Below are 14,428 nucleotides of genomic sequence, written 5' to 3' on the forward strand. Positions count from 1 at the left end.
GTTAATAGAAAGAAACTTTTCTATTAACAGCAAAAAGATGCTATATAAAATATTCCACATTGTGTCAGCATTAATTACTCCTGTGATGGAAAAAGCCTGTATTAATTAAAATATATATCGAAATACAGACATTAGTTACATTGTATATAAATCAAAAACATTTAAAAAACCCTTTATTCCAGATTTATTCCAGATAAGCATTTTAAAAAAAAATAATGAACACTATTGAAAATAATGCACATATGGATGTAAACCGTAGTTCCACTTTATATTCACGTATATTTCAGATATCTGTATCTTTCAAAACATGTTGGGCAAAAACTGACGGGCATTGCTATCATTACAGGTATCCCTCGCGTTGCAATATTGATATTTTTTATTCCACTGAAAGTTGAATAATATGTTTATGGAAATCTCCTGTCATATTCCGATTCCCCTCTGGGATTATTTTACTGCAGTAATATTATACATAGTACGTTTAGCCGAAATGAAAGTTCTTTACACACACACACATATTATATATATTATATATATATATATATATATATATATATATATATATATATATATATATATATATATATATATATATATATATATATATATATATATACATATGATCACAAATAACACGTGAAGATTGTATATCAAGAGCAAGCAGGAAAAATGAAAAGCAGCAGTACCTAGCGCTTTCGTGTATTCTTGATACATCTCATCAGGGTACAATATATAATATCAATGGTAAACTAAAAACAAAAAAGTTAAAAATACAGAACAATCAAAACAGCCTTGTGAAGAATGCAAATGGTCCACAGCCTAGAATTACACTTAAAGGACAACTACAAACGGAAATGGAACTGCCAAGCATTCAATTACATAGTTACGAAGTTGTCAACAATACATTTGGTAAGCCAGTTATCTAGTTTATATTGTCCGTTGCTAATATTAAAAACACTGCTTGACTTTTATTTTTTAATATACTCGATTCTATAATGTTTCTTTAATAATATCTCTACAAAATAAAATTTCCTTTGTATTTTTCCAATTAATTGCGTGATTAAAATTATTCGAATGTAAAAAGAGGGCACTCGATGTATTTCCTACACGTACACAATAATTTAATCTTCATGCCAGTAGTTTGCCATTTTGACCAATATATTTTTTATCACAATCTCTGCATGGAATTTCGTAAATACAACCCGTTTGTAAATGTGGAGAGTTCCTTATTAAAATTGTTCTTACAGACTGAGTGTTACTAAAAACAACATTAACATTAAAAACTTTAAAAATTTTTGGCAAAGAAAGAAACCTGTTGTCAAAAGTTAAAACAAGCAAATAACTAGGATCAAAAGCCTGTACATGGCCCACTGCATGAAATGTTTTCTTAGCCTTTCTTAAAGCTTTAAGAAAGGCTAAGAAAACATTTTATGTTTAGCTCGCTTCGTACCCAGTGACCTATAGATTGCACTGGAGAGGCGGTTGCCTTGAAATAATTTGAACGTTCTGCAGTCGACCAGATTGTTAATAGAGAAGGCAAATACGTGCTTATGAATACATTTCTCAAGAGTGTATCGAATGCATTCAATATTTATCGATGATATTGAAGTTAGTGCTGCTCTTTATCATTTTTTATTGCTTTCATGTGTCGTGAATGAAAATTGAAAGTTTAAAGTCTGTATATCCTTCTTTTATTTTCACTAGAAAATCTAATGCGTACATCTTCCACGGGACCATTATGGAAATGCAAAACATATAGGATCTGCTTTTTTTGTTTTTTTTTCTTTTTTTTTTTAACAAGTTTCGCACGTCAGTTCACTAGCCACGATGCCCTCCTAACTTCTCGAATTCTTTCAAAATGCCGAAGACTAATGATTCATGCACGTATGTGCAAAAAAAGCGGTAAAGGAATTTGACGTGTGAGGCAAAATATTGAGTAACTTTTATGTGGGCGGTAATAAGAATAGACCCAGGCACCTTCAAGGCTCTTCAGGTATTGGTGTTCTCATCTCACAGTCTTCTGAAATCTATCAGCGGCTCAGGGCAAACGAGTGAGAAGCTCTGCAAGTGCTGTTGGAACTTTCGAGCTTATTGGCTGCATAAAGGTTTGTTTACAGATGAGCGAAACTTACTTCGTTGGATTTTTGTTGGTTGGTTGTCAGAAAAAATATAAAAATCAATAACGTAAAACTTGCTAGACAGGAAGTTATGGCGAATGAAAAAATTATTAGCCTTGAGGTGTTCTGTAGCGTTTTGGATGTTTTTTCAACGCATGGAAGTTTTATTTCACTGCTAAAATCTATTTGTCTCTTGTGGGTGGGACCCTCGTAGTATATTGTATTCGCTTTATTAGTAGCTTCATCGATAATATATGATGGGTAGATAGTTGCATTAGGTGTTGGCGGATCGTGTTGAATTCATTATCTACGTAGTACCCATTTGAACAAATTCTAAGCCCCCTGAGGAATAGGTTGCACCCGAACATGATCTTGACGGAGGCATCGTGGTAGCCTAAGAAATGAATATAAGAAAAAGCGAAGGTGTGTTTCCTGTTTACTATGAAAGCATACTTGTTCTGTTCTCTTATGATTAGTACATCTAGGAACGGCAGTTTTCAGTCCTTTTCCCACTCTGTTTTAAAATTTATGGACACAACTAGCGAATTTGGTATATTGAAAAATTCACTGAAATCAACACCCCTGCCCCTGCTATCACCCACTAGTTAAAAATATTATCTACGTATCTAAGCCAGACCATATTGCGTGGTTTGATAGACAAAATTTCCGTTTCGAAATATTCCAGGCATAGGTTTGCTATAAGGGGGGGATAGCGGATAGCCCATGCTACAACCAAATTCTTTTTTGTAAAGATTATCACTGAGAGACAACACTAAGTGTTAGTGTTTTGTCAATGTCAAGAGGACAAAATTTTTCATATGGTTGTAACTTCCTCTTTAGAAAGGACAACACGACGGCCATCGGGACTTAGGTAAATACTGACTCGAGATCTAGGCTGAGCAATTTTGATGTTATTTGAGGGGATATTCAAACTGTAAATTTTTTTTAAATCCTCTGCATGTTTAACGTGGGAGGACGAGAAGGTTCCTAGATAGGTCGATAACAGCTATCTTGGAAGCTGGTTGATTCTCTCTTTAAAGGAAAACTGATGTTGTCTGTGATTCTGTCTTTCAATTCCGATGCCATTGCCAGGAATCTCTGAGCATTTAAACGTGGAACACAAACAGTTCTTGTCAAGCGTTACAAGTCCAGGATTCGAGGAGCACAGTAATGTATGAATCTCCAATAGTCCCGTATTATATATATATATATATATATATATATATATATATATATATATATATATATATATATATATATATATATATATATAAGTGTGTGTGTGTGTGTGTGTGTGTAAGTGTTTGTATGTATGTATATTTATATATGTTTATATATAGATATATATTTAAATAAATGTGTGGGCGTACGGTAGCAGGTGTTATCCTTTCAGCTGGATTTCGCAAATTCTTACGTCTCTGTGTGAATGACTAATAAAATGCGCTTTATTTCTATTTAACGTTGCTTCATCCTTGCTTCATTCATTTTCATCTCTTTCAACGCAGCCTTGAACTAGCGAAAAGAAAATATTTATATGAAATGAATTCTGAAGGAGAGGCTGAATACTGATCTAAACTGAAGGGATTAGATTTAAAGGATCAGTATAGATTAACTTTCGTCGAATCTCAAAACAATATTGCATAATATTCATCTCAAAATTCACTATAAAACGCACACTCATCATAAAAATTCAATACTAACGTCCTGCAATAAATCAAGTGCCACCCTGAATGTGATTAGCTCGAGTCTTGAGTCCAGTGACCTATTTTGTGCAGAGCGTGGGGGGCGGTAGCCTTGACATCGTATGAAAGTCCGGCACTCGAGGAGGAGGAGGAGGCGCCTGCCAACTCTGAAGGCGCAGATTTTCTTGCAACATCGACTGCATTCTTTATTTAGCTACGCCACCTGCTCGTTACGTTTCCTGATTTGGCCATCAAATAACTCGATAAAAATGCTTTTAAAGTTGGTGCTGTTATTTCGTAATTCTTTTTATTATTATTCTACCATCAACTCTCTATTTACCGTTAAATATATATCGATTTCATTATAACTACTTTATTTCTCATCTACAAAGTACAGCAGTCTGTTTCTTTCCTTTGGTGAACTAATATGATTCGTAAAATGCAAAAGATATTTGGTTATCAGTGCCAGAAAAATTGGAAATACTTGTGGCCAGATTACCTGTTAAATGCGAAGCTTTTTCTTGGATCCATTCGAAAATCATTCAACAAAAAAAGAAAATTCTGAGATCGGAAGAATCAACTTTATGTGTATTCTTCGCTAAAGTCAATTTCTCATCAACTGTTATACCTGTAGACTTAGAGGCACTTATGTAAAAAAAGACCAAACAAAATAATAAAGAAATAAATAAAGAAATACAAACTTCGACGCAATCTAGGTTTCTGTACATAGTTTGAGGCAGCATGAGCCGCGGCCCATGACACTTTCAGCCACGGCCCGGTGGTGGCCAGATGCACTATTATGGCTAACAATAACCTTCAATAAAGTAAAAACTACTGAGGCTAGACGGATGCAATTTGGTATGTTTGATGATTAGAGGGTGGATGATCAACTTATCAATTTGCTGCTCTCTAACCTCAGTACTTTTTAAGATCTGAGGGCGGACAGAAAAAGTATGGATAGACAGACAAAACCAGCACAATAGATCTTTTACAGAAAACTAAAAGTGTACCATTTAAATGTAAATCAATGTACGGGCACGAAAATTATCGAGAGGTTTTTATCTAATGCTATCATCAACGACAAGGCAGTGACGTCACATGAAACGTCAGGTCGTGCGTCACGAATATAAAAGCCATGCATTCAAGATTTTCTCATTATACCATGAGTTCAAGATTTTCTTTTCATACCATGCATTCAGAATTTTCAATTTTCACCACGCTTGATCTTGATACATTGCATCTAGGATTTTCTCCTAATGTCATGAAACCAAGATATTACAACACATTACAATCAATATCTCTTATAAATGGAACGATATAATATCAATTTTTAATAGAAATGTTTTAGTAAAATAAAAATGTGACCCACAAAAATAAAAGTTTGGCTACATAAACTGCACCCAAAATATACCTTCCGAAAACATGATGTAAACAAATGACGCAATTCGTCAATCATGGAAAAACGCGTTTCCATTGGTTTGGATTTATGACGTCATGCTTTTTAATTTTGATTACAGCTGCCAGCTGTCTCTACTGGCCCCGTGGTGCGGTTCATATGGTTATCTTGAGTATCTTTTTTTTGTGTACTCTGTAAAATCTTATATTATATATATATATATATACCATATATATATATATATTATAGTATATATATATATATATTATATAGTATATTATTATATATATATGATATATATACCTATTATATTATAATATATATATATATATATATATATTATATATATATATATATATATGTTCTATATAGTATATATATATATATATATATATATTATATATATATATTATTATATATTCTATAATATATATATATATATTATATTGTGATGGCTTGGTTCACAACCACACTACACCTTACACAGTTTAATCTCAACAACCATAGTATTTCATAAAACAATAAAAAGCACTAGAAAATCCAACCACAAAAGGTGGAATAGTATCTAACTTCAATAGGTTTGCAAAGTCAATTCAAAGGGACAAAGATAATACCATGAAAAAACCCTTAATTTTAATACATAAGCGTCAGGCAGAAATAACACCTGATCCTCAATTATACAATAAATAATGAAAAACACTCACTCTTAAACTCCTGCAAAAGAAAACAATTACACAATCAGGGACAGGACTTCAACACATACATACAAAAAGGGGAGAGGGTCAAGAAAGGAGGAGGTAAGCAAAAAGTAAGAATATCCTGACAAAAACACTCTAAACCCTACAATTTGAGAACTCCTCATATGCAAATTGAATTAATTTTTCTCCACCTCTAGAGAGTAACTCAGAGTGGCAGGGAAAATTGGTCCCAAGAAACATTGGTGGTTGGCAGGGTTCCACGATGTCCACTCAAGACGTCAGCAGTGGAATAATGGCCGTGATCACAATAATAAATGACAGGTATAAATATTATAGCTTGGAACAGAGAGGTCCCCTTGGCTTTTACTGAACCAAGGGAGCAGTACACAAATTGATGAATATAATATACAGGCTGCAGAGCAAGATAATCCAAAGGGGAGCTTAACCAGCGTCCAGAGGCAACTTTCAAATATTGTGAGGAATCAACCTAGCAGCAACAAGAACACCCTTCAAGGTTGGGGTTTCAGAAGCACAATGAGGCAAACTCCTTCACGAGTTAACCTCAATCCCTCGGATATCAAGGGAGCCCAGCTCCGTTACCAACACAGCTTCAAAAATACGAAACATTTGTTAGCCAACGTAAAATACTAAGATAACCACCGGTGAGGAGACAAAAAGTTAATGAAGAAAGAATATAACACTTAAGTATTTAACATTGAAATGTAAAAACTTTAATAATAATTATAAATTAATGACAATTAAGTTACAATATATATATATATATATATATATATATATATATATATAATATATATATATATATATTATATATATTACATATACCAATATTTGTATTGCGTATGTGTATTATATGAATCTACTAGTCACTTTTACCTGATACATTTGGAATAACACTCTTAACTTTATCTTCTAATTCTTAAAGAAAAAAAAAATGCTGGAGACTGATTATTCATGCATGCTTGAGCAAAGCAGTTGCAAAATCATTTGATGTGTCAGGTAATGAGCAAACAAAATCTATGAGTAACATCTTGTTTTTAAACAGACGCACGGAGCTTCGAGGCATAACAAGCAATGCGATTAGTCAGATTTCTGAAGAACATCAGTGGACCAGTGCTTCGAGTTCGTTTGCTTCATGAAGGTATGCTAACGGATAAGATAATGTTTGCACTGTGTATATATGTGGGTCTCAATGACAAAATATATAAATCAGTAACATAAAACTTGCAAGAAAAGGAGTTATACTATTAACACTCTGAATATCCCTATTAAATTGAGGTCTTTCAGTTTCTCACGTGACGGTCCAGGTTTTCCATTCTCTACTGGCATATAAAGGGTTAATTTTAAAAAATTGACTTTAGAATGCAAAGCAATATTTCAATATCCAGTTAAACGAACTTTTAAAGAAACTGTCTGTTTATCAGGGAGGAAGACCAAAGTGCCGATCATGAACCATGAAGAAGTCGGTTCTCAGCTACGTCAAGTTCTGAAAAAAGAAGAGTTGTTGGCCCTTGCTGCCAGAATAAGGGACAACTACCCCTATTGCCTACAAGTATGAGATGGATCCTTTTCTGGAGCTTTGACATTCTGTGCTAATGAATTAATGTTCTCAATCGGCTGAAATGTAGGTCTGTCGTTCATTTCGTCAACTTTGTTGTTTTTTTATGTGGCTGGAGTCAGGTATGTCCATGAGTTTGCAAGTTCGGTTGATTTCCTAATTTGAACAGTTTTTTCTTGTAGCTTCTGATCAAAAGCAGACTTTTCTCGTACGCTTAATATCTTTCTGAATTAATAATATAGGAAATGTCACGCACTCCCTTTGACAACATTATTATTATCATTATTATTAATCAGTCCAGAAATGCATTGAATTTACATCAGTGCAGAAGTGCATTGAAGTAAAAAATCAATGCAGAAGTGCGCTGAAATGGAAGTCAATGCAGAATTACATTGAACAGAGAATCAATGCAGAATTACATTGAACAGAGAGAATCAATGCTGAAGTGTATTGAAGAGGAAGTCAATGCAGGAGTGCGTTTAAATGGATATTAATGCAGAAGTGCATTAGAGTAAAAATCAATGCAGAGGTGCACTGAAGTGGAGGATATAGATTAATCTGTTGATTCATATACTCCACCAAAGAAGCGCTCTATCTCTTTTTCTCTCGATCTCTCTCTTCTTTTATTTAATTCGTAAAAATTCGGCAATAATCCTATTTATATCACTTCTCACTAACCTTGATATAACAGACTTTTGCACCTCGCCTTTATCCAGGTTAAGTTTTGTAACATCATTATGCTCCTACACAAAAAAGGCTTTATTCAGGGGCACAAAATGCCAAGCTGCCTTCGCCTCTTCACCCTTAGGAAGAGCATTGCAGAATATCCTATTATGTTATCCCTCATGGCTGGAGCCGCTTTGAAATAAGTTTCCAGCTCGTCTTCATGAAAATTCTTTGGAATTTATATCCTTGACTACGAGTTGTTTATACGAAGAGGATGTAAAAATTGTCATGGCTTTTAAGAGAATAAGGTTTGGGTTGAGTATCTCGACATTCTAATGGTATTTATCATATCCATATAATGATACCTGACAAAGCAATTAATTAAATAGATAACTGCGTTCCTTCTCATCTCTCTCTCTCTCTCTCTCTCTCTCTCTCTCTCTCTCTCTCTCTCTCTCTCTATTCTAATTGTATTAATTGAATTTATATAACAATACTAGACAACAGAATGATCCTTCCTTAACTGATACCTACGGGCTTCCTCTCTCTACCTCTCTCTCTCTCTCTTTCTTCTTCTTCTTCTTCTTATTCTTCTTCTCTCCCTACCCCTCTCTAATAATGTATGTCAAGAACAGATCCGAACCTATCGAAGGCCCCACTTGAAGGACTTGAACGACGTTAAGTAATGACAACAAAGAGTCATTAGTTTGGTCTCGTCGCTCCCAAAATTAGTCTTGAAATTGGCGTCTTCTCCCTTTCTTAGGTAACAAAGCAAAGGGATGCCAGAGGTTTTCTTATTGGTTGACAGGATGCTAGACCTTTGCTATTGAGGCTAAAATGATTTTACTAAAAATCATGACGTAGTTTGATAAACATTACGTTCTGTTTACAAAGTTCGGATTTTATGGTTTTCATACATTAGGAATATTCGCCAGGGTGTTAATCTTTTAACTTATAAACAATCTCCCACTGAATGATGTACCTTTAAAACGCTAAATAATGAAAATAAGATGGTTTGATATAAGTACTACGTGAATATATTAACCCGAACGATGAAAACACTTCTCTAAATAAATTTGAATATCGAGATACGTCAGTGATATGTAATCTTGATGCGTGCGTGCATGTGTGTGTGTGTGATGAGTGAGAGAGAGAGAGAGAGAGAGAGAGAGAGAGAGAGAGAGAGAGAGAGAAGGACAAATGAAGTGAATACTGATGACAATACCGTTAATTAAGATAATTATTTTTAACTATTTGTAACAGTAAATGTGCAATATTGGCAAGTGATCCAAGTGATTACTGCTTAATCACTTCAAAAATAATAGAGGCAGCTGGATATAACTATTTCATCTGATATTTTTTTGGCGTTCCCTATCTTCTGCCCTCAGCATATTTCGCCTCAACCTGCAAGAATCTATTCTGCTACGAAAAATCCTTCTTATCAAGCAAAGTTGAATTCGTATTCTTCTAATTGCTCTCTGTAATATATAAATAATTTATTTCTGTAAAAAAAACATATTAAAGCTTATTTATTACTTCTAAGTTAGGCAGAAGCAAAAAAAAAAAAAAAAGAAGAAAAAAAGGCATATTGTTCTCTATTACGCAAGCTCTACTTTAACAATTATAAATGTCTAATGTATTCAATCTTCATTTAGTGTGACTTTTAACTCGTTCTTGTGTAGGAACTCCTTATCTTATAATAATAATAATAATAATAATAATAATAATAATAATAATAATAATAATAATAATAATAATAATAATAATAATGGAAGAAGGCAAACTTCATTAATAGAATGACTTGCAGGGTGCCATTCTTTTTAATAATAATAATAATAATGTTATTTTACAAGTTCATATAGCTAAAATCACATTTACTTTATCATGTCTACAGAAGCTCCCATAAACATTCAAAAATTTGTCCACTTAAGACATAAATACACAGACGCTTAACGAAAAACCTAGATCTACTTATTATAACATCTAACTTTTTTAGCGAGTGGATGGCTATCATGAATCTGCGGGGAACAGGATATTTCTTATGAAGGTCAGTTATAGCATTTAGTAACACTCCTTTTAAACATATCTCTTCACGGCTGTAGTTTTTGTCAGATATGAATTTATCAAAAGCCACTATGAAGTCTAGGTTGTTTTGCGGTCTGGCATAATGGGCAAAGGATAAGCCTAAAATTTAAAACTAAATGTTGATTTACAGTAAGGGGGGAGGGGGGTGGTTGGATAAGTTTAAAACTTTGTCTTGTTGTTCAAGATTATTCCATGCGCTATTATCTATTAGGTTATTTAACTTGCGTAAAAGTCTGTTGGAACGAGTCACGCTATTATAGGCAGCAATGTCGGAACAGAATGAAATCAGATACCTGTATACGTGGTCCGTAGTGAGGAGGCGAAGATTAGATTGAGTTCCATATATCACTCTGCGTAGCACGAAGATGTCGTTTCTCGTATTGGTGATTCTTTCTTCCAGGAAAATCTTGTGTGATAGAGGGAAGGGGTTTGATTGCAGAGTCCATCTCCCGAATCCGTACATTTTTAATAATCAGAGACACGACAGAATACAAATTTACCATATACAGAAAACCAACGTTCTCACTTTCATATATTCTTATGACCTTCATAAGAAATATCCTGTTCCCCGCAGATTCATGATAGCCATCCACTCGCTAAAAAAGTTAGATGTTATAATAAGTAGATCCGACAAAGACGGCAAAATTGTAATAATGGACAAAGACTTCTACCTCGACAAAAATCAACCAGCTCCTTAGCGACACAAATACTTACGAAAAACTGACGAAAAATCCCCTCCAGAACGTTCCCACAGAATTTTTTCGGAAAGTAAGATTAATTGGCCAAGACAAAAAGAGTATTGAACTATTAGAGAAATTTAAAGTAATTAATCCTAAATTACCCTACTTTTATGGTCTTCCCAAAACTCACAAAGACAATCTTCCATTCAGACCCCATCGTTTCATGCGCCGGAGCTTTCAATTACACAAAATTTCTTTAAATAAATGGTTAGCTGGCCTCCTTTCTCCTTTTTTAGGCACTTTTTCTCCCAGTCACATCAAACATTCGGAAGACTTTTGTCACAAATTCAGAGAAGCACACTATACCACTTCACAACATAAAACTTTTAAGCTTGACGTAGACTCCCTATTCACAAAAGTACCAGTACAGGACGTTCTTCAGTTTTTAAGGGAAAAATTTATCCCCCTATTCAGATCCATTTCCCTTGGCACTTGACAAAAAAATAATAAGTTAGTTGAATTATGTGCATCTAATAACGTTATTTTTCATTCGGGGAATCATTCTACAAGCAAAAATTCGGGTGTAGTATGGGTAGTCCTTTAAGTCCTATTTTAGCCAATCTGTACATGGAATACTTTGAAACTACAGTAATAAATGCAATAAAACCCAAAAACATGCTGTGGATGAGATACGTGGATGACACTAACATTTTGGGATAATAAGTGGGGTAATTTTAATGAATTCCTCTCAAAATTAAACGCATTAGTGCCCAGCATCAAATTTTTTAAAGTTGAATGGGAAACAGACAACAAAATTCCTTTTCTTGATGTTTTAATAATCAGAGACACGACAGAATACAAATTTACCATATACAGAAAACCAACGTTCTCACTTTCATATATTAACTACTTTTAGCTATCATGACAATACTATCAAGATAGGTGTAGCTAGCAACCTATTCTTAAGAGCCTTACGAATTTGTTGCCCCAGATTTCCTGGAAAAAAGAATTTGAACTAATTCGCAAGCAACTTTCATCATTTAAAGTATCCTGACCATATAATTGAGAAAGCAATTCAAAAAGCAAACGTAATTTTCTACCGACCCCTAAAGACAAGACCAGAGACACAACCCAACAATAAAATAAAATTCCCCCACCTGGAGACGATTAAGAGAGTAACTCACACCCTTGGGAAATCAACCCTTTTGCATTTACCTACCCAAATACCTTAGCCAAATCCCTGATTAACGTCCAACAAAAGACATCGCCCAAAGACTCTGGGGTATATGAGATCCCATGCCAGGACTGTGACCAATCTTACATCGGATTTACAGGTAAATCACTTCCCCAGAGATTAATACAACACAAACGGTCAGTTAGGTATGGACAACAGAACTCGGCTATTTTCAACCATATAAATGAACATAACCATAGAATAAACTGGAATATGTCACGTGTAATTTATAGCAGCAACTGCCGGTACAAGAGTCAAATGATGGAATCGGCCTTAATAAAAGAGAAGCAGGTAATGAACATCTCAAAAGGGAATTGGACATCGGACATCGTCGACGCAGTGTTCATTCAACCAACGCTTAAGAAGATTAAAGGAAGATTATCAGCGGGGGTGACCTAAATTGGCTTACTTGTGGACGAATCTCTTGGTATAAATACCACCTTTTCTGTAAACTTTTCTCATTCATATACCTGAAGAGAGAGACAGGCAGTCTCTGAAATATAGTACTTTTCTCTCTACATTTTGGTGTTTTTATGGGCTCCTTTATTAGATGGAATTCTGTTGTTACAGAACATTTTTACCAGTCATATATATATATATATATATATATATATATATACATACATATACATATATATATCTAGAATATATATATACATATATATATATATATATATATATATATATATATATATATATATATATATATATATATATATATATATATTTAATATATATATATATAACAATTATTGATATTAACATATCATTGACTTACACAAAATCATATGGGTTATTCCCCAAATGATAGCCTCGGTTAGCAAAAGTCGGATTTCGGCCGAAAGAATTAATGACCAATCATGAAATGGACCTCTCACATACGAACGGGGGGGAAAATATATACTTTGCTTTTTTTTTTTTTTTGAGGCCGTCATTATTAGAGTGCTGATGAAAAACCGAATTCATGTCATTCCGCTGCGATATTTGTCGAAAAAGAGTTTTGATTCTGTTGTCTACAACCATGGGGAATGGTTTTGAGGGAGCGTTTACAGTTTAGTTGCCCACGGGTTTCGTCTGCTAGGAAATCGGCGGAGCAATACAAACAAGATGGCGGACGGATTGTTTTGGCGCAAGGTTTGAAAACATGCGTATTGTCAGAAAACCCTAAAACCTATAAAAACGGTAATTGGGGACCCTTTTGGGAACCCTTTTTGCGGGGGGGTTTTGGGTGGGGGGAGAACACACGAGTTTTGGTTAAAAGTTAAATGAAAACGGGGTAAGGGGGGACCTATTGTGAAACCGGGGTTTATGGGTGGGGGGAGACACAGACGGCGACAATGAACACGAAAAATAACGAACCCTAGCAGACGAAACGCGTAAGCAACTAAACTGTAGGAGCTCCTGTACCAACTAAAATGTAGGAGATCCCGCTCCCCGTTGTGTTAAGCTTGTTAAGCTAACCAAACGACGACAATGAACAAGAAAAACCAACTAAACTGTAGGAGCTCCTGGCCGAGGCTACTAAACTGTCCCCCTACTCAACATTCAAAGACCGAACATATGGGCTATTAGCCTAATAGAACGTTCATGCATGAAATGCGGTACCTGGCCAACTAAAGTGATCGTAACCAAACGAACCAACCTAACCAAACTTAGGCCGCGTGCCCTTACCTGGCTGCCTGGACCCCCCAGTATAGTATATTAACAGTGATTGCTACCTAACCAAGGGAACCAACCTAACCAAAGTTAGTCTCCACGTCCTTACCTGGCCGGGGGACCCCCCAGTATAGTATATTAACAGTGATTGCGACCTAACTAAAGGAACCAACCTAACCAAACTTAGTCTGCATGTCCTTACCTATCCGGGGGGCTTCGCCCCCTGGACCCCCCTGTGTAGTATGTTAACAGTTTTTAATACCTAACCAATAAAACTTGTCCTTACGGATGGCTGGCACCCGTATGTCCTTACTGATATCTAAACAAAGTGAATATTTCCGAGAATACATTGGTTAAAGTCAAGGCCACGTTCTTTGTTCGAACACGTGGACTGCTAGGAAACGTGAATGTTCGGATGTGTTGAGCGGCCCTGACTTCAGCTTAGCGGGAAATACAATGGCGTGCTTTATTACGGCAAAATAATGAACATAACGTGCATTTACATTGATAAGCTTACCTTGGAGATGTTGCGAGTCGTCAAATGATTGGCCGGTTTCCCCCCCCCCCCCCCCCCCCCCCCCCCCCCCCCCCCCCCCCACGAAATATAGAACTTAATAAAGAAAATCGGAGTCGTTCAAATC

Source organism: Macrobrachium nipponense, chromosome 1, assembly GCF_015104395.2.
Source record: "Macrobrachium nipponense isolate FS-2020 chromosome 1, ASM1510439v2, whole genome shotgun sequence".
NCBI lineage: Eukaryota > Metazoa > Arthropoda > Malacostraca > Decapoda > Palaemonidae > Macrobrachium > Macrobrachium nipponense.